Below are 23,094 nucleotides of genomic sequence, written 5' to 3' on the forward strand. Positions count from 1 at the left end.
CTAGATTTAACCTAGGAGTTATAAGCACATTTGCCAACCCTTTTTTCTTTCTTAGCTATTGCGGTAAAGGTGGACTGTAGATATCCCTTCTTATTAATTGGTGTATTAAGCATGGCCCCTAGATCTATAGTATTAGGTCTCTTCTCAATGCTTGGCCACTCAGCTTGGACTTGTTCATATTTCCCTAGTCCTCCTGTGCCTTTAGAACCCATGGCTTGGATTATGGGGAATCCCTATGTGTAGGTTTGGATTTATAATTAGGCATGCACTTGGGTTACTACACTTTGAAATACTAGGGAATTTACATTAATATCTTGCAGCAATCGTTTATAGGCGGCCCCAATTAACTAGCAGCGGGTGGAGGAGCTGAGCTCAGGGATGGTGGCTTTTGAAAATTGATCTATGAAGGAGGGTTACTTCAAGGAGGAAATTTCACTCATGTCTAAGCGATGTTTAGTGGAACAGGAGGAGGAATCCCTGAAGGAATATTTTGAGGCTTGAAGCATGGTTAATTACACAAGATTGACAAAGTGCAGAAGGGGAAAATAAGGCACCTTATATGAGGTGACTGTGAAACTTGATGATAACTTAATAGGAAAATGGACCTTGGAATAGACTTATCTAGTATGTGCCAACAACTCAAATTTCTCCTACGAAGATGGCTAGAAGTCGGCATATTGAGGATGAGCTTAGTAATGGCAGTGGATGAGCTGCTAGGTATAAGCACTAGTATCTAGTTATCCTGACAAGGGTGTGATAGTGTCGATTATTATGAACATTATGGAAAAATATATACACTGTAATTCCATACCTTATATTTTCTATACTTTATACAAGTGATTACATTGATGTTGACATTACATCATTGTGTAAGATCCATATGCACCTATTAGAAATGTGACAAGGCTTGTATAACTGAGCTTATACTGCAATTTAAGCAGTAACAATGCGACCTGGTCTAGTTATACAATGCTTGTAACATAGAAGGAATACATTTTACAACCACTCCTCTTAACAATGTGATCATATATCTGGATCATTAGGATAGCTCCAATATTAGGTATATTTTCCTATGCTTTGTATACAAGGTCATGATCTGCATACAAGTCCAGCTCAGGATAAGAATATATACCAGAGACCTAAGATATCCTAATCACGAGGATACCAACAAGGAGCATACTTAGATCCTATGCAGTGGGTTCTTCTAAGTGATGAAGAGTATCATCAATGCTCGACCGGAAAAATAGGTACCTAGGAGTGGTACCAAAGAATAAGTAAGGAAAGTGTGATTCCTTTGAAATATGTCTAGAAGTCATTGTAAAAGCTAGCTCTATGGGAAGTTAGTGAATGTTAGTTGGTTGTTTGAGGCACTCATTCCAGAGGTAAGTCATGAAGATTGTTGAAGCAGGTGGATTGATGGTAGCGCAGTCGTTCTTAGTGTTGTACCCAAATCCATTCTTGGTTGAAGCAAGATGTGCTAAGTAAGTAGTGTAAGAGATCTGTAGGTGGGTACGTGGGTCAATATTAGACACTAAAATTATATGTAGGGCTATTCGTCTCAAGCAGTTGGTAAGAATGAAAAAATCATATCTAACCAGTAAACATTTGACCCCAGAACAATAGTAGTGATCTACCCAGTAAATTAATCTAGTAAGTTTTATTCATGACCTACTTGTGAAGGTCGTATCTAAAGCCCATGACCAATACAAATACTCTTTCTCTATGTGAATCCCTTCCAACCAATCATCTAATGCTTGATGTAAGTGTGGGGAATTACAAATAAGTGAGGCAGGAAGTATCTATACTATAGGTTTTTAAAGAGAATAAGTGGTAGGTAATTAACAAGTACTAACAAGAACACATCTCCTAGAAATCAATGTTCCCTGAACATCCCACCCATCCAATACGAGTCATTTTAGGTAAAGAGAAAGTTTTGTACAAATAGCTCTGCTGAACAAACATTGATTTATCCAGGCCTAAAGGTGCCCACCCATCCAAGCGTGTAAAAAAGAATAAGTAAGGAAATAGTCAATGAAACAAGGAGTTTCCACGTACAATCTGAGGGTTGGTTGTTCTTGTGCCACCACCCACTTTAATTCATCATGTAGGCGACTTCAAAAGTAAATAGAAAAGTGAAAAGTGCCAACCCCCAACAGGTGTTGTTCTCCTCACTAGGAACAAGGATATATCATATATAGAGAGAAATGACTGACTGTGGCCATTTCTAATAATGAAGTAGCAGCTCCCATCATAGACCTGTCTCGTAGTTCTTTTAGATAAGTGTTGTAGGGGTCTAAGTGGAGATTGGGTAACAAATTGTGATGTTGTGATCCATCTTGGTTTTTGTAGATAGATTGTTATATGCTTAGGATTTAGGGTGTCTGTGAAGGCTTTAGCTGATTCTTTTTATTAGTTCCATAAGGATGTAGGTCTGGAACCCGACCGTAAACACTTTTGGTGGTTGGAAGATCAAAAGGTGGGGAGAACCTTACCAATTCTTGGTTCATCGGGGGTTAGAGAATCAAGTGTCTAAGTGAACCCCAAGCCATACCGAACCTCACATTAACAAAAGAAGCCTAATAGAAAAATGGAAAAACAAATTTGTAATCCGCAATGATTCGATGAACATAATTGAAAGTTGTAATTTAAGATTCTATAAGGTAAATTTGATTCTGGACCTACCAAACAGGGAGTGGTACAAAAGTTTATGGTGCATCATCTTTAGATACATTCACACTCTGACAAAGTGAGAATGCAGACAAACATCAATGACCTATTTGATTAACGAATGACGAAATATGTGGACAAACCTCATGCAGATACGTGGGACACACTGATGAGGGTGCCTGATCGAAAAGGGAATGAAATATTATCCAATCCATGGTCCTTATACGGAGCACGATAGGAATATTTCTAAGCATAGATAACAAAAAATATGTCACACAAAGTAATGAACCATCAAGTCTATTAAATGTTTCGGGCTAGGGGAATCAAATCACCCAATGGTCTGAAGTTGATGAGTAAAGGTTCCCCAGTTCCAAACCTGACAAAGGACCAACTCATGATAGGCCAAATGGTGCAAAATGTCATGTGCCTATGATTTACTTGAGAAGTACCTTTGTTGGGCCCCTAGGAGTGGATTCAAGCGACCGACGACTATAAATAATTGAAATTGGGGCCGCCTTTGTGAAAATATTTTTAGGGACCACAATGAAAGATGAGGAAACACTCAATAGGGTAGGACCCTTGCTAAACTTACCAGACCATGCTTTGAGACATGGACGAGTGAAAGAAGAGTAACTTCGGGTCATGTTTTGGAGTGGAAAAGAGTGATTTGGATCCTACAACCTTCGTGACATGAGAGCTACTTTCTTACCTTTCCCAATGAATTTTGTCACTTATGCCTCCTTGTTATTGGTGTTGTGCATAATTATTCCAATCTCTATAGCCTTCAATAGAAGATCCTGCCTCTACTGTGCATCTTCAACTATCACATGTTTGACACTTATGAATGTAGTTGTGGCTAAGTTTCTTTTTCTTCAATCTTCTTTTGTTGTATCTACTTGAGGATCAGATGGTGGGGGAGCAGTAGTTGTATCAAGTGTGGGCTAGGAGAGAACCACTCTCGATGTCATTCCTTATATTTTTCATGATATGCTCTTAAGGATTGATTTTCTGCTTCTCATGTTTCCATCTAAGCCTCCATATCAATCAATTTGTTTTTGGTATCCAAACAAGTGGCAAAGCTAATATCCACTACATCTGAAGCCTTCATCTTATTCAAATCCAAATTCACTTTCTCAATCTTCATTGTTGTTAAAGAAAATAGGCCCTTCCCTTTATTTTCCTTGAACTTCGATGATCTAATTGCAATATTTGTGAATGACCTGTAATATCTAATATCATGTATGTTCGAGACTCCATTCTCCTTACTTGGCATGGCCATCATATATCTATCAAAATATTACTCTATGAACTTCTCCAAAGCCTAGTCTTTTGGTTCCTTCTCAATACTCTCACCATTGTCCCCTTCATTAATATTTATCACTCGTATTTGTGCTAGAAACTTCTCACAACTTCAACATTAGAAGGAAGAATAATGGTATGGGTTGAGGCACCATCAGTAGTTACAACCTTCAATATATTCAAAGCACTTGCAGTTGAAAGTGAATGCTCATTCCCTCTCTTATTACTTCTAGAGATCTCATCATCTCCCCCATCACCTTGCCCATATGATTGGCCAATGGTATACATGGGGAATAAGTAGCTCCAGGTTGCACTGTATTTGTCTTCACATTTTACCCTGCATCCCCCTTAGGAGCGGCAAGTGACTTGGAACCTCTCCCAACCCATATTGAGATCCTGTTCCAGGTCCATAAGCAGCCGATCCAATACCAGTAGATCCAATAGCATCAGTAGTTTCATCGGAGAGGTTTAGTACCCTTGAAATGGTTCTCCAGTTGGTTCTGCAGTTGCCTATGATCGTGATAGAGATGAAGAAATAAAAGTAGTATTTGTATTAGTATATGATGCACCTATAACATATGATGCACCAAGCTCTTCTATTATCCTTTATGAGTCCTACCCCTTCCTCTACAGGATCAATTGGTTCAAGGTAAGCTACTTCCTTCTACGGGTGTTGCCTCAACCTACATAGTAGAAATTCCTCCTCATTTCCTCCTACTTGTCCCAGCCTACACCAATGGTGCCCAGACTCCAAAGGACATTGAGGAGTAGCCCATCAGCTACAACAAAATTTTTAGATTTACGTTGTGCTACATAAACATCCAATCAATTAACTCTTTCATCATCTTTTGGATAGATTTTCCCAATGATTTGACATTTTTCTTACTCATTCATACATATCTAGTTTCTGGTATGAAATGAGTCACTTTGAATAGGTAGAAGACAACAAATCCGACATGAACCAACCATGAGAAATTTACTAGCCAAATTGATAAGTCTTTATTGATACTAGCTAAATATTTCCCTTAGTGTTCTCGTCAGGGATAAAAAGGTTTAGTGAGGCTAATATTGAGCTGCCATCCAAGAAAAAATACCTTTGTTTAAGAGAATAGATATAATTTCACTTATGAGATGAGTCATATATTATAATTTTGATAAATAGGGCTAAGCCAAGGATATAAGCAAGTGGGTGAGCTAAGGTTTGTGGAGTTGTGTTCTCTCCTTATTTCGTCTCTAATTGTTGATACGAGTCTGTGAGCTGAGTTAGCGAGCACAGGCCCAACAAGCATCTCCTTATGTCACACTTTGCTAATAAACCTTACTTAAACTAAGTTGTTAGGCATACCCTTAGGTAAAGTAAGTGTTGGAAAATATATTAATGAATGTTGAGTGTAGAAGGTTAGCACATGTATTTATTAGCCCTTAGGCATACAACAAGTATTGATCAACAAGTTCCTATCATCATAGGTATCTAGAAGTGAGAATATACCTAAATCCATCTTTAAGTGAGAGCCCCTTTGGGAAAATTCCCTTCCATCCAACTCTGGGACCCTTCAGGAAGATTTATTTCCTTCCAGGATTGGGTTACGAGCTAAAACCGTTTATACTCGCTTCATTATTTCATCTTGATAGTAGAACCACTCTTTAGCCATTTGTACCTATCTTTAGGAAGGGAGTCATTAACAACTACCAACATATTGGGTGGGGCAAGGCTACGACTATGGAAACTACGACTACGACTACTTATAAATACTGATAGTGACACAGAAACACATATGGTATACATATGTATATATACAATCTACAACATTGATATAATATACAGTGAACAAAGAACAAGAAAACATACACCTGGGCGCCTCATGGTTACTACCTGCTACACACTAAACGATATGAAAACTTAATTACTAGTTGCACCACATCACACTGAACTCTACGAAACTATGGGCTCTCTAGATTAGACGACATGAACAATGCATTTCTTACAGTGCACCTTTTTAGGATCATTGACATACAAAGAGAGCTAAAATTTATCTCCTAAACTCAGAAAAAAGCTAAGCACTAGCTAGACAAATAGAGTTTGTTCTCTTAGAAGTTAGAACAACTAGGCACTATCGTTACTTGACTGGTGAGTGGCTTGGAATCGCTTAAGGCTTGGGGATAAAGGAAATTCGTATCAAGTGCTAGTTCATACAGGCTAAGCTAATTCTATATGGCCTAGTGTACCTGACTTCGAAGCTAGCTAGTAGACCTTCCTTCCTCTATGGAACTTTCGCTATGACTCTACTACTAAGGCTAAGAAGAATGATTCTTCACTTACGCTAAGGAAGAAAGGAAAAGAGACTAGTTAGGAAAATAATGGAGACTACATGATGAAAATCAACCTATCTTATTCGCTGGTAGCTCAGGGGGACACAAACAAGTGGTATGGGGTATGGACGACAACTTGAACTAGCAAGCTTATTCACTAGAGTAGAAGTTTTTATTTCTTTTTCTTTCAAAGGAGACAACAAGAAGCTTCTTTGCTAGAGCTCGTTGTTAACTACAATGATAATTCCCCATTTCTTTGGAACTACACAGACACAACCTTATAGCTTCTTCACTAGAGCTATTGATTTCTTTATGAGAAAAGCAGGTCATCCATTGGATTTAGCCAGAAGATAGCATAGTTTCTAAAGGAAAGGAGGGATACTTCTTCTCTTTCACTCTTATGTATTTAGACTCTAGTGTTATAGTCATTTCATTAGTTGCATAGACACTAGCACTACACTACTAGCTAGCTCTACTAGAAGCGTTAGAGAAGACTACCTGAAGTCCATACAGTAAGAGAACTACTAGCTTCAGTCTGAGCCTTAGTCCCATGGAAGCCTTAATGGACTAGCCATAGTCTCCAATGTTTGAAAGAAATATAGGGGAAAATCCATATCTCCTCATACCTGCTCATTTTTCTAGTGAGAACATGGCTTGATCAAAATGTATGTGCTTGTAAACTACATAAGAGCAAGGCATACCAACAATGAGTATACTTAGGTCATATCCATATAGCCATGTTGGTATCAAAGATACTTAGCGACGTGTCGCATATCTACGTGATACTCACATCAATAAACTATGTTACTTGGGCCTAGACACTAAGGTTGTTTACTTAGAATAGATACCAAAAAACCTTTAAAGAAATAGCTTTCATGGAGTTGAACTAAGCTATATCACTCTCATTTTGGCTAATTGAGTGGTAAGGCTACTCTACATTTGTTGTTGTGTTATTCAAAATCTAAACTGCGCTAATCAACTGGGTGGGATATGCCTTAGCTCTACCAGGCTGGGTTGGATACTACCTATAAGTACAAGAAGTGATAGAAAGAAGCTCTAGTTGGTCATTAACCTAACCCCACCAGGAATTGCATACCCAAGAGGGTGAGTTACAACTTACACCGATATAAATATGAATCAGATGCTAATGCTTATGCTATTGGCTAGTATCAGTCTTAAGGGCAGGCCCTGACACCAACCAATTTTCATATGGTGGGAGCATTAGCCAATAGTAATTGTCTCAAGAAGTCCACTGTAAGGTAACACAGGTATACTAAGATCTTCGATCGTATATATATGAGTATACCCCTATTTATATTTTTTATCACTTTACCCATAGCTCTTAACTCATGATAGCCTAATTACCCTTATTAGATTTCATATGGATAATACATGAGCTTTAACATGATACATGATTTTCACAACTTAGTGTATACATGTTACATATGATGTATTTCTAGTATTAACTAGTTATAGTGTAATAACCCCATGTAAATATTATAGAGATAAGCTTAAGTAGTTTCCATGAATTGTATAAGTAATACCTTAATCAATAATAAAATGTTATTGTGTGAGTTATATCACCATTAGTATTAAGAAGAACATGTGTAAGGTAATTGTAATCAATATGAAGTGGTTATACTAGCTACATCTTGTTATGAGCTAATTAAGGATCGGTCATATTCCCATGTTTACCTTTCATGATGAAGCTTTGTTTCCTATTAGTAATAGATAGGAGCTTAGATTAAGATATTTTACCTATTTACTGAAATACTAGCTTATACTAGTATTACCATTATGTTCTATGTACAACCAAACACTTATATTTAGCATATCACATAGCCTGTAGACGTGATCTAATGATATTAGTAGTATTGATCAAACACTAGTACAAGTCAGCTAAGGATACTTATACATTTTGTTTTTTATTAATGATATTTCCCTTTCTAATCTCAACACTATCATGTCACCTTTGTTCATACTTATTCCCATAATTACTCACACGGGTATAACTCTATACTGAATTAGAGAAATTAGGAAATAGGTAGTAGTGGTGTGATTCCCATTGATTCCATAGAGATAATATAACGATCAAGCTAATAACATAATACATACATACTTATTCTTCATATATTAGTACATGCACTTGAATTAAAGCAAGATCAATGTGCTATATAGAGCATGCATGATATACTTATGGTATTCATTCGGTGTCTAACATAGATATCACAATACAACTAGTACAAGCTTAATATTACATGAGTTATTCCAATAGATTAAAGTGATGATGATATGACTAGTGCTAGCTTTACACATTTATTAGTATTGATCAAGTTGAACTAATGCCGTGGATTAACTGATATGCAACTACTCAGGTTATAAGCTCAAATATGGTATAGCTATAAGTAACATATAAGAGTTACATGTATACATTGATGTCATGCTATGATCCTTAATGATAAGCGCACTCTATGTATGATGATCACACTAATCACATAAGATATAACTACAATAACCTATAGCTTACTGATTTACTATTACTTTGTACATAACTATTAGTGAGTGTTTACATCTATTCACTCATAACTACCGTATTATAGGTTACATGAATAGTATGAAGTGATTGCTTATCTATAAGATACAAGCTCTATTCTCTATATTTTCTCTCAAAAAAAACATTGGGCTCCTATTTGGTGTTGCAAATATTTTCAAACCATTACATCTATATCCAGGTTTTTTCAGATTCTCTTTAGTTGCATATTTTTCTTACATTTAATCTTTTTGAGAAAAAATAATTAATGTGACCATTATCTTTTTTGCTTTCATACATGAAAGAAAGAGGACATTCAACCCCATATCTATAGTTCTCTTAAGCATGGAGTTTATATCTCAACATTTCGTAATGAGTGGATCGAGGGGGATTCACATGGAACTTCCTAATGGTAAAGTCGCAGATATTATGGAGTCTTTGATGTTGCATTCTTGTTTATAGACTATTGCAATTCTCATGATTTGAAGGCCATATTAGCCTTATTATGAGTTCATTTGTTACAATTTTAGAACTTATACCCAAAGCCTTAATTGTTATAAGGTGGAGATTCTGGAAATAGATTGCACAAAAGAAAAAATAAATTTAAGTATGTGGGTGCTTGCTTTGTTGAGTGGGACCATAGGTAGGATCATGACAAGTGGTATTAAAGAGCCACAGCTCTAGGGCTTGTTGTGCCAAACTTGTCTTTTTTCTTCTTTTTGGTTCATTCCAGGTCTTTTTATTTGAGTATTTACTATTGTTATAATTGATGTGTTCATCATGTTGTATTCTTTATTTGATTTGTTTAGGAAGTTGTGATAAATTTATTCTAATACTTATATGTTGGATTGATTTTAAGGTACGAGGATGATTCCATTATTGGTCATCATTTATATAGGGAGATTCAGAAGATTGAGGTAAAAAATAAGACTAGGGTAAATGTCATTTGTCCTTGCCAGTGGGAAACCATAGCAACCAATTTTGATGAATTTCAAGTTGTAGCGGTAAGTAATTTAGTATACAGACATCTTATCCTGTTCACAATTTTTATGATATCCATTGCAATTAGAAGTTTAAAGGTTCATATTGTGAATAATTGTTGTGTTATATAATATATTTCATTGCATGAAGAATAAAAAACTTAAAATGATAAATAAATAATTCACTTCATAATGTTGGTGTTACAAATACTACATGCAAGTTTTGCAGCAGAGGTGCATCTCCAACTGAGCATGTCTAGTGGAGATTCATGTCCACCAAGACAATTTGAGCATGATTTCAGGCCGAACCTAATTGTTTTCTCATTCTTTCTTCCTTGGAAAAACCCTCTACTTAAGGACACTCAGATAATTATAAACAACTGCAATTTTTTATGGCACACAATTTAGTTCATGGATAATGGCTTTGTAGAAATCTAGGTGTATGACTTTTTTTCATGATGAAACTTCCTCCCATAGATATTAGGGGAATTGAGGCTTTTTTAGCATGAATTACCCCTTATTGTAAAAACCAAATTCTAAGTTTTTCATACATATGTTCAACACCTTCCTTACATATCAGTGAGATAATTTTAAAAAAGGTTAAAAGGACATATATTAGAGCTTTCAAAGTAGGTTCTGAATGTGGGCTTCTTATCACAAAACATGTGAACTTTATAAATAAACAAACATTGTTCATGGCTTTATAAAACAAAAATACATCATTGGAGAAGTATGTAGAGAATTGTGTAGCTAAGGTTCATGAAAACAATCATTGGTATGGCATGCTGAGAAATGGAAATGGTCCAAATATGCCACCCCATCTCCAATGCCTCTTTTCAAAGGCTACCGGCTACATTTTTACTATCCATGTATTGTGAGACAACAAGATCTCTCTCTCTCTCTCTCTCTCTCTACACACACACACACACACACACACACCTCATGGAAAGCACTTCAAGTACTTTTCCATGATCCATGGATGGTAAATTGGTTAAAGAAGTGTCCCTAGTTAGAGAGCTTAACTGCTAAGGGATCACTGGAGTCGAATCCCTAACCTCCCCAACTTTTGGTAAGAGATATCACATTTGTCTCATGACATCCTTGCATAGATGCCTCACATATCAGTGAGCTGATTTTAAAAAAAGGACATTTATTAGAGCTTTCAGAGAAGGGTCTGAAAGCTATCTGCTTATCACGAAACCTATGAATTGCATCAAAAAACAGACTGTTCATGGATTTATAAAAAAAAAATACATCATTGGAGAAGTATGTAGAGAATTTTGTAGCTAAGGTTCATGAAATAAATAATTTGTATTCCATGCCGAGAAATGGAAATGGTCCAAATACCTTTCCCCATCCCCAATGCCTCTTTTGAAAGGTCGCCAGCTATATTGCTACTATCCGTGTATTTTGAGACAATAGGGTCTCTCTCTCTCTCTCTCTCTCTCTCTCTCTCTCTCTCTCTCTCTCTATATATATATATATATATATATATATGTATGTATGTATGTATGTATGTATGTATGTATGTATGTATGTATGTATGTATGTGTATATATATATATATACACACACCTCGTGGAAATCCCTTCAAGTACTTTTCCATGATCCATGGATGGTAAATTGGTTAAAGTAGTGGCCCTAATTAGAGAGCTTAACTACTAGGGTATCACGAGAGTTGAATCTGTAACCTCCCCAAATTTTGGTGAGAGATCTAACATTTATCTCATGACATCTTCGCATACATTCCTTACATATCAGTGAGCTAATTTAAAATAAATTGTTAAAAGGACATATATTAGAGCTTTCAAGGTAGGTTGTGAAAGATGTCTGCTTATCACAAAACTTGTGAACTGTATCAACAAACAAAGATTGTTCGTGGCTTTATAAAATAAAAATACATCATTGGAGAACTCTGCAGAGAATTTTGTAGTGAAGGTTAATGAAATAAAACATTTTTATGCCATGCTGAGAAATGGAAATGGTTGAAATACCCTACCCCATCCCTAATTTCTATTTTGAAAGGTCATTAGCTACATTGCTATTATCCCTGTATCGTAAGACAATAGGCTCTCTCTCTCTCTCTCTCTCTCTCTCTCTCTCTCTCTCTCTCTCTCTCTCTACAAACACACACACACACACACACACCTCGTGGAAATGCCTTTAAGTATTTTTACATGATCCATGGATGGTAAATTGGTTAAATCAGCTCCCGTAATTAGAGAGCTTAACTTCTAGGGGATCATGAGAGTCAAATCTGTAACCTCCCCAAATTTTTGTGAGAGATCTCACATTTATCTGATGACTTCATTGCATACATGCCTTACATAGCGTTGAGCTAATTTAAGAAAAAGAGTTAAAAGGACTTATATTATATCTTTCAAAGAAGGCTTTGAAAGTTGTCTTCTTATCACAAATCCTGTGAATTGTAGCAACAAACAAAGACTTTTCATGGATTTATAAAACAAAAATACATCATTGGATAACTCTGTAGAGAATTTTGTAGCCAAGGTTCATGAAAGAAATCATTTTTATGCCATGTTGAGAAATGGAAATGGTCCAATGACCCTGCCTCATCCATAATTCCGATTTTGAAAGGCCTCTCTCTCTCTCTCTCTCTCTCTCTCTATATATATATATATATATATATATATATATATATATATATATATATATATATATATATATATATATATATATATATATATATATATATATATATATATATATTTCATTTTTTTCTAACGAAAACTTCATGAGGAAACACACAAGATACTTCTCCACATTGTCATTGAAATCTTCAAAGAAATATATCTGCAGATCATGTGGCTTAACCTTTTGCCAGATCTGATGCTTTATCTTTGTCTTCTTATTGATACTATTTTCTTTTGAACTTATCCCATGGGATTTTGCATGTCTTTGCCTATGCCCATTTTTTCCATAGGCACAACGCAGAACACGATTATTCCTCCCTGCCTCTAAAATTTTTTCATGTTTTTGATCACTACCTCTGCACTCTCCACAAAAGGTAATTTTCCTAAGTCTCGGGCTACCAGATGGTGTAGTTGTTGATTGATTTCCAAAAGCCAAACCCTGACCAAAGGAATATGGAGTGCTTCCAAATGATGTTCTTTTCACAAATAATTTATCTTCCATTTTGACCAAACACTGCAAAATATATAGACATATTGGAAATGACAAGACGTTGTATTGTAAATGCGTTTTACAATTCTTCTCTAGTGTTTTCTGCAAAACTCTATTACAGAATATATACTTTGGAGTTTAAGAACAATATATGTTTTAGGGTTTAGACACTTTATGCTTTGCAGCGATAGTAGTGATAACGATACTAGAATATTTCCCATTAGAATATACTCCCATGGAATGCATAAGAACTAACCTAGTAAATATTTTAGATCCAATGAATAATGACATAAATTTCGTTGAACATTTGAATTCTTATTTTATATTCAACTATAACTCAAAAATACATTGGATTATGTACAAAAAAAATCATTGAGACAATGACCCTTTCAGTTCCTTCCTATTTGCAGTGAACGCAAAAATCGTGGACGTTTTGAGGGAAGTATGTATGAAATCCATGTCATCTGAATCATTTGGAGACAAACCCGCTAACTTTGTCCCACCCAATAGTTGTTTGTATACATGCCCAAATTGTTCTGACTTTCCTTCTAAGAATACAGTATGGTAATACTTGGAATTGAGTTCACGACCTTCTGTTCTCTTAGGGAGAAATTGTGTGCATAGGAGTTGTGAAAAAGTAATGAGCAAGGTCATGGGAGGAAGAAGGAATGCCAGATATGTCTTTCGAAAATTGGAATGAATAGTGGGTAGGAGATGCCTCAGATTTGATATTGACTGAGGGATTTTTTTTCACGTGTGAGAGAGTCATCAAGTTAAAATAGTCAGCTATGATACCACTACCAGCTAGGATAAATAACTCCACGTTTTAATGAATTTCTTCAATTCATAGCATGCATATATAAAAGAGGAATTTACCTTTGATTTCATCTTCTGAGAGCTCCAAAATGAGTCTTCTTATTCAGCTATGAATCTTCATATTTCTCTTAGATTAATACTTAAAGAGTTATTTACAATGTACGCAAATCCCTATGGATTAGGTATCTAACACTACCCCCTTAATTTGAAGGGGTTTTTTGTGAGTCCAAGCATCGTTCTCAACATTTCAATTTTTTCTCTTCTAAGTGCTCTGGGGATGATGTTTTGCAATATTATCATTTGAGGATCAATGTCTCAAATGAATAGTTTTGGCTTCTACATGATATTGAATCAGATGGTACTTGGTCTTGGTGTGCTTGGTGTGATCATGGAATCTAGGATTACTGGCCAACTTTATTGCAAAAGTATTGTCAACCAAAAGAGTATAATGCACATGTTTCTCCTGATTATTTTATAGGTATTTTCCTGAGTCACACGATATTTTTGAAACTTGCACTTCTTTCTTCCCTCCCTACTCTCAAAAGCTTTTTAAATATTGCACTTCTCACTTCCACTCCCTGCTCCCAATGACCTTGAGCTAGATCCTCTAAGGTCTAGGGTTAAAACGTGAGCAAGATCATGGGAAATAAAACTACTAATGGTGTGAAAATACACTCAAGGAATGGTAACAACTGCATGGGCGAGTGAGGGAACTCCATGTAAACAAGATAAGAGAGTTCAACAATTCAACATATTCAAAAACAAAAATGTTTTTCCTTGGGGATTTAGTTGTTATCTCATGTGAAACCTTGAGAATGAACTTATGAGGTACCTTGAGTTGAACCATTGTGCTCGTCACTATTAGATAGAGGACTTTAATCTCTACCTCCTCCAAAAGGTGGATTAAAAGGTCTGGAATCAAGCATAGACTTCATCATTAAGTGCACCTTAAGCCTTATAATAGTGTTGGCAGACCAGTGAGGGCCATCTCAGGGCAGTGAGCATTGTGAGACATAAAGGATGAGGGAGATGGCTTGAATAAATGCATTCACTACTAAACTCAACCTAAAAAGAGATCCACTATCCTAGTTGTTAGAAGTATTCATTACCAAGTGTCTTACAAATAGTTCCAACAAAGCATTAACATCTGAGGTTATGTATGGCATGTCAACAATGGATTCAACCACAAGGTTGATCAACCCTAGGTAAATCATTCAAGAGATTGTGGATGTGAGTCTTGGTGCCATTTTAGCCAAATCATATGCATACAATTGTATTCTATTCAAAAGGACACCTTCACGAAGAATCTCTAGCTTTTGGCTTATCTCTGTGTGATGTGGATTCTAATCCACAAATTTCATCCCTATAAGAATGAGTCCAAGGTATGAAGAAAACTTTGCAAAAGCTTAAACTATGATTAGAGAATCTTGTTCCTTTAGTTGATGCTTCTACTTATTTATAGAAAAATCCATGAATGATCTTGCTGAAGCATCTGTGCAAAATTCCTAACAATGTAGCATACTGCAAACCTTCTTTTACATTATTTTTTTTGCTTGGAAAGATTTCAATTAGAAATTAGTTCCATTATATTATTCAAGGTCAATTCAATATCTTTTCTTCTCACTAAGGTTTTAATTCTGCATAAATGCTCCAGGATGTTTTAGTATGACTAGTCCAAGAATTTTTCCACCATAAAGAGCTCCTAAAAGTTGACCACTTTACTATGTACAAAACATGCATTGATATATAGATCATTTTAGTGGCTAGAATGAGTGATGAACACAAGTTTAAATGTAACTTGCAATATCCACCTCATTATTTGAATATTAGATACTCTTTGGAAAAAATATCGAAGTATTTTTACCTCTAATTAGGTTGTTGGAGAATTGACATTCAACCACGGAAACTTCACTTGTAAAATATTTTCATTATTTCTCTTATGTAAGTTATTCATATGATATGAAATTTCATTATATGTATTGTAATATAGCCAAATTTCCACTTTGTAGATGCCTCAGATTTAGCATATTCGTCGATTCAACAGTTTATTGAGGGCACTAATTTTTCCTCTGACACTTTTGCAAAAGGAGTAAGAGTTGTTGTTAGAGAGGAAAAAAAACGGTTTGTTTTTGGCCAATAAAAATCCCCCTACTTGGATGAATCGTAAATGAAAGCTTATGAATCTTGGGGAGATTATTTCTTATTTGGGCAGGTCCTTCAGTGAATAGTTTTTCAGCTGTTGATTATTGGGGATGGATAATAGTAAAGTTTTAAAAAAGAAAAATTCTAGCTTGGAGCAATATTGACCTACGGCCTTCCAAGAAGATTGCAATTGTTGATAAGTTTCTCGCAGTGGGTAACATTTGTTTCTGTCTCTTTTTCTTCTCAAGTAGCCTGTAAAATGTTGGAACAGGTACTCCAAAACATTTTTTGGGAAAGCATGGCGGGGTTAAAAAGATTGATATGGTGTCTTTGAGTTTTTTGTAATTGCACATTACCAAGTGATCAATGGGGATTGGACATCCCCAACATTATTAAACACTGTATTTCCATTGCTCCTTTCGATTTGTGTAACATCTCTACAAAATTTCCAATTTTTTGGGATTTTGTGAGACGCTGATATACTTTGTGCCTCTAAAGATTTCCAATGTTCTTGGAGATTTATGCTAGTAACTTTCTTCTTCAATTTAACCTCCTTGCTACATGCTTTAGAAATATAGAAACTCAAATTTTGATTGTATTTCATTGCTTATTGGTTTCCACATTCCCATTTCTATCGACATTCCTTTGCACCTCTCGGTGTAATTGTTAATTGTAAAATCAATTCCTATATATGCAATTTCATGGACTACCATAACTCTCACATAATTCTTTAAAGGGTGCTAGCTCAACAAAGAGTGCCATATTTAGAAGCAAGAGGTTGGTGGTTCGATTCCACTGTGTCCTAATATGAATTGATCAATGATATTGTAGTTTATTTTTAATTAAATACTTTTCATATTGGTTTATTTCAATGGTGAGATATTTTCTAGATTCATTATTTTATATTTTTCTCTAATGAGACAAAAGTGATGTTGTATTATCTATAGTTAGGATCAAAGATATTGTTGTCTTTTGAGAGACAAAAATGCTTGTGTTATATATTGTTTTTATAAAGACAATATTTTAAGACAATTTAATTTGAGACACCTCCTTAAAGACAATATTTAAAACAATACACAAGTTTTATTTTGTCTCAAGTTAAGACAATTTACCCAAAAATTGTCTTAAAACCCTGCTTTGTGTTGTAGTGATGGTTGAACATAGACAAAGGAGGGGGCCAAAATACTTAATTAAACTTTTTATTCTCATTTTGGACAATTTAAAAAGCTTCATTATGCCTACTGGGATTGACCGGTGTTCTTATTGTTGAAATCCCATTGGGTCTTATATACCAAAAAAATGCTTAAACATAATCCATGCTCATACATTGTTTAGTAAACTTAAACATAAAAATTTGAGAAACAGACATAAGACACATATTCACACAATAATGCTAATATATTGCACACTTCAATTCAAAACTCGAAGATAAGAAAATATTGTTGAGAAAACCTTTAAAAAACTATAACAACTAAGAAACCAAATCTACCCATACATGGTTGTAAGTGTCAATTCCAGTGTTAAACATTAAAAAAATTACTATAAGCAACCGCTAACCTAGTAGGTACTTGCTCGATGAGAATTTTGAATATCTGGTCCTTCACTTCGTTGTTAGAAATGGATTTGCCATCTCCGTATTTGTAGATGAATTGAAGGCCTCGTATTATATTGAAAGTGAACTTCTTACAACACAATGGTACGCTGTCCTGGTTAAGAAACTCCCCATTCATTTCCTCAAGGGAGAGATTAAGGATGCCCTTTATTTGACTCAAAGCATTTTCCACGGTAGAATCAAGATTATCTTTAATATAACAACCTATGCTTGAAGCCATCTCCCCGCGTTCCTTCTCATCCTTCATTGCAACCGTGAAAGAAAGTGATAAAGGTGTGAGTGAGGATTTTGCGTAGAATGTTATGCATCCAATCTTGTTTAAATGCTCTTAAAATAAATGTAATTTCAGATGCCAAATACCTCGAAATCTCTTAAGTCGTCGATGAGTCTGATGGTCAATTCTGAGAGCTCCTGGATCTTAGATGGAGAATGTATTTGCTCCAGAATGTTGTTCGGGAGAGGTTGACCCATGAAGCGGAATCAAATTTACAATGCACATCCCTGAGCTAGCGAGGGCATTCTTTATGTACTCATTAAACGTGGGCACATAACCAGTTGCTATCCATTCCGCTTCTTGCAGATAAGACTCAAGGTATCGCACCCACTGAGCATACAGCCAGTAAAATACATTGATGGTTAATGTCTCATTTAGGGAATATATATATATTCACATTTATTTTAATATTGTTATTCTATTAAGATTCCCTCGGGCCTCACATTCTAAAAAAAACGCATACTGTATCTTTTAATATGGCTGTCATGTCCAGCCCTTGCTTGGTTACGACTTCAGCGGCCAGTTCATTCGTTGAATTGAAGAAAAACTGGATTGCAATTTTTATTTTTTCTGGAAGGTCATCTATCAACGAAATATCCCATCTCGAAAATGGCCCACACAGTAATATAAATTAAAAGCTTCAAGATATAAATTAAAAGCTTCAAGATATATAACAGGGAGGAAATCAAATAGCGGTGTCCAAAGTCTGTGTAATATCAATTCCCCGTCTCACTCCCTCGCATGGCTTTGAGTTCGTCTAGGATTCCGTGACCGTCATAGAGGCCGTCTAGCATTCCGTCATCTAGCATGGTTGCCACGATACAAAGTTTTGTGAAGGCGATTCTGCTTTGAGAAAACTCAGGCTCGAAAATGCATATAAAAGCCCAAAAGTAAAGTTCCACGTGATGCCTCCTGTAGAAATTGACGTGCGCAACTTCTGAGTCCCTCCACCACCTACGAAGAACATAATGGTGTTGCAGAACATAATGTCTAATAAGGGAGAGACTCAAGAAGAGACACCCAGAAAATATATATATATATATATAATTATATATAAGAGACATTATATATTTTTTATTTATATAGTTAAATTGATTTGAATATTTGAATATTTTGATTCAATATTAATTTTGATTATCATATAAATTATATAATAATTTTTTATTTTTTATTTTATTTATTTTTTATTTTTTTTGTTATCTTTTTATTATATAATTAGTTTAAATTTTGAGAAATCTATAAATTTTGGAGAAACACACGTACTCAACAACGAAGTTCCTCAAATATAATATAAATCATGAAATTAATCTAACTTTATAATTAAAACACATACAATCAATCATTTTTTCCTAAAACATTTTAAACAAATCCAAATTCCCCCATTCCACAAATTCATAAAACATAAAATAAAAACTCATGCGAATATAATATAAATCATGAAATTAATCTAACTTTACTATTAAAACACTTAAAATAAATCAGTTTTCCTTAAAAAAAAAATTTAAGCAAAATCATACTGAATCAAAATATTCTTCCTCACTTTAGAAATAAAAAATAAAAAATAAAATTTTTTAAAATCTATTAGATTTTAGTTTCTTGTAAATTGAATAAAATCCAAAATTCCAAAAGAAAATTAATCATCATAAATTAATCATCATAATATTATTAACTATACTTCTAAAATAAAATAAAAAGAGAAGAATTAGTAAGGAATCTAAGTGGCCGATTACTATATCTCTAAACTTAAAATTAAATAGAAAGATAAATAAAGCATCACCATCTACGATGAAAATGTCCCGAGCACTACCTTGTAATATACTGCATCTCTTTCTGATGTATGCATTGCAGAATATTGAAGTCCAATTTGGCTAACTCCAAAACCTTTTGGTTGAAATTCGACCTTTAGAAAAAAGTGGCAAAGGGATTTACTATGGTATAACCATATTTGAAAATGGAAAATAAAAACAATTATATTTAGTAAACCAGGAACGTACTTGAGCCACGAATGATTTTGTCCATATATTTCAATAAAGCTGCGAGCCTCCCATCTGGGCGCACTGCAATGCCATGGAAACTCCAATGCATACTTCACCTAAACAACAGTAATTAATGAGGTCAAATCCCTTATAAACCATCGACAGCATCCTCTTTTTAATTTAAGGTAGGACCATCAAAATGCGGTTAGTGCTTACCTCTTCCAGAAGGCTTTGATCTACGCCGGTAACTTCCCCGCGAGCAGCTAAAACTTGATTTAGATATTCTCTTGTGAATGCCTTCGCCTCTTCCATCACTTTTTCTCCGGGAAATGAAATTTCTGAAGTTCGAGGTAACGACAGCATGCTTCTCACTTCTTTATCTCCACTGAAATTGGAGAAGAATTTCGCGTTTCCATCTTCTTAGTAATATAAGTACTGAATTAAACGATGAAAAATTTCAGGAAATAAAGAAGAATGCTTCTTGATCGCTTCTCTATTTCTAAGAGAATCTGTTCGAGGTTTAGGAATATAGGAACCGAACTAAATTCAGAAAACCTATGGATAAATTCAAAGACGCTTTTCCACGTTTAGTAAATGGTATCGCCAATTTAATGCAGGTTTTCTAGCAAAACACCTCAAAACATGAATAATGAGATCTTTTAACTTTACATCAAATAAAAAAAATCGATGTGCAGATATATGTAAACGCTAAATTAAACGTCTTCATGTGTGTGGAAATGACTAACCTGTAAACGTAATCTAGAGCAGCTTTTTTTATTTCATGTTGAAAATGTCGATCAATTCCAAGGCATTCGAATATGTCAACTATCTGCAGACATTCGATAAAATCATAATTGCTATCCTCCATTTCGCTCAAAAGTAAATGCTTGATCTCCTCAATAAGCTTCCCAACACGTTCATAACATGCAGGTGCCTGCTTCCAGCGCAATGCAATTCAAATATATATCTCACAACGATAGAGATAGGTGCTGTGATACAGTGATAGCTAATAACAAACAGAAAATTAAAATTGCAGATTTTAGACTCTTGTGGTTTGTTTTTCTGGATAAAGAATTTGGATTTTCCACCCGGAAAGAGATTTCTTTATTTATTTGTTTATTTGGAAAATACACGATAAAAATTAAAAGAAAGACAACTCTCAATTATCACTGTGGAAAATCCAAACGCCTTGTCTTTAAAAAAGCGCTGAAGGCAAACAGAGACCAGAAGGCAAAGCTATACCCCATCCGGCGAATTGAGAGATACTATGAACTCATCGTCCCACACGTTTCCGTGGTAATTGGCAGTGCGTCGAGGGACGGAAACTGATTCACAAATCTCAGCCATAACACTACACTTTGCGATGCGATTTTATGTGATGAATGAGCAATAGCGGCTCACATATATAGACAAATGAGTGGTAGAAATTGTAATAATAACTATATGAAGTAAATATGCATTTTAATGTTTAGATCATAGTTACCCACTTCGCCTGAATCGAGCCAAAAAAAAACGAAAATTCGCCGGTTCGATACGAATAAGTAAAATATTAATTAAAATCTTGGCTTTTACCCAGATGGAGGGATTATTCATTCAATAACAGAAGATGTGAATGGCAGTATTCACACAAATAGATAATAACAGAAGATGTCAATGGCATTATTCACACAAATAGGTAATAGTGGAATGGAGTGCTCCACAAGGAAAGTGTATTTACGTAAATAGAAGTATTAGGATGGAGTGCCAGCAGAAGGTAAGAAAATACAAAAGAATCATAGTAGAATAGGAAAGTTTTGGATTTTCTATGTTTAGAAAATACGAAAAGAAACCATCAGTGTTAATTTGGAAAACTGTATTAATTTTAAAAGACTGACTATTTGTTAGGAAAGATTAAGTTTTAAAATTAAAAAATAATTTTAAATTTAACTTTAAAAATGATTAGAAGTTCAAAAGAGAAGTGATAATTGTGGTTTTTAATTTAAAATAAATTAAGAAAAAAAAGTGAAAATTATTGTTTTTATAAGAACAAAGGCATTTATAATATATACTGTCAATTCTTTTTTAAATTAATTTTTTTTGATTCAAACTAAACTTTTATGATATTTAAATTGGAACTCAAATTTAAGCTTGATAACTGTAACTCAGCTTAGGTTATATAGGAACTCTTTTGTTGACCGGCCAAAAGATCAACGCGGAGGAGAAGGTTTGGATCCATCCTTGGAAAATAGCTACAATACCAGTAAATTTGGGATGCTTTTTTTATTGTTTGAGATATTTTTTAATTATTTCCGAGAAACAGAAACAATCCCGAAGATTTCGGAAAAGACGAATGAGGGGATCGCCCAAAGTTATCTCACTTATTTTTTTAAAGATGACATAAATTAATTACAAGGGATCGCCCATCACTTAGTTAAGTTTTCGTTAACTGTTCACTTCTTCACTTATGCAACAAAATCTAAACGACTTCTTCACTTATGCAACAAAACCATATTTCGTTTAGGCAACGAAATCATATTTCCTTCAATTAGCTTCGTTGTCCGAGAACCATAAACAACAATGAACAATATTACATATTGTACATAGTTATGATGGTAGGCGGTAACTACCAACAATTTTCCCAATGCTTATCAAACTTAAGTAAACAAGATACAAAGTTTACAAACTATAAAGTTGTGGAAATTGCCTGGTTGCCAAACAAATCGTCCACCAAAATCGTGCATCTTGCGGCAACCTTAGTGCGACCTCTGTCGGGTCGTGCAGTGCCCCACACATCTTGCCCTACCTTTCCGCGGTTTTCTGTCATGACCTCTTTAACACATTATATGAAACAGTAAAATTAAAAAAAATTAATGGTAATGGTGGTCAATTCATGAACCCACCCTTCTAACTAATAAGGAACATAACTTAGTTATGAACCAAGTTTAAGCGCTGCATGCATATACCTAACCTTTATAATATGCCTACCCCACCGAATTTGTATTATCACCTGCACATATACACATGGGCGTTGGCAACCTTGGTGACATGTTAACCTTCAACGTTTGACCCAGCACGCATCATTTGATTTACGCCAGATGGTGAATGGAGATTATCCCAACTCATTCCCTCCGTAGCCAAGTGGCATGTGATCACGTGAAAACATGTGGTTGACCCACTGTGATTTCCGCGCCAGGTTTTCCCGCTCTGATGGACGATGGAGATCTTTCGGACCCATCGTGTGGCTCAGATCTGTTCGAGGGTTCAACAGCCAATACATAATGTGCCGGGTTCTTCGGATCAGCTCATTTGTTCACTACGCCTCAGCCGAGCGCTTCCTCAGCTTGTCAAACCCTCCTGCATCACCT

The 23,094-nt window shown here is 35.1% G+C and overlaps 1 pseudogene; it reads right to left on the reverse strand.

The window, feature by feature from the left end:
- LOC149192843 (delta-selinene-like synthase, chloroplastic) overlaps nt 1-21,108 on the reverse strand; it is a 38,182-nt pseudogene extending 17,074 nt beyond the window's left edge.
- Nucleotides 21,109-23,094: the final 1,986 nt, after the last annotated feature.

Source organism: Pinus tabuliformis, chromosome 2_2, assembly GCF_031772625.1.
Source record: "Pinus tabuliformis cultivar Carrire ecotype Pingquan chromosome 2_2, CPIR1, whole genome shotgun sequence".
Classification (NCBI taxonomy): Eukaryota; Viridiplantae; Streptophyta; class Pinopsida; order Pinales; family Pinaceae; genus Pinus; species Pinus tabuliformis.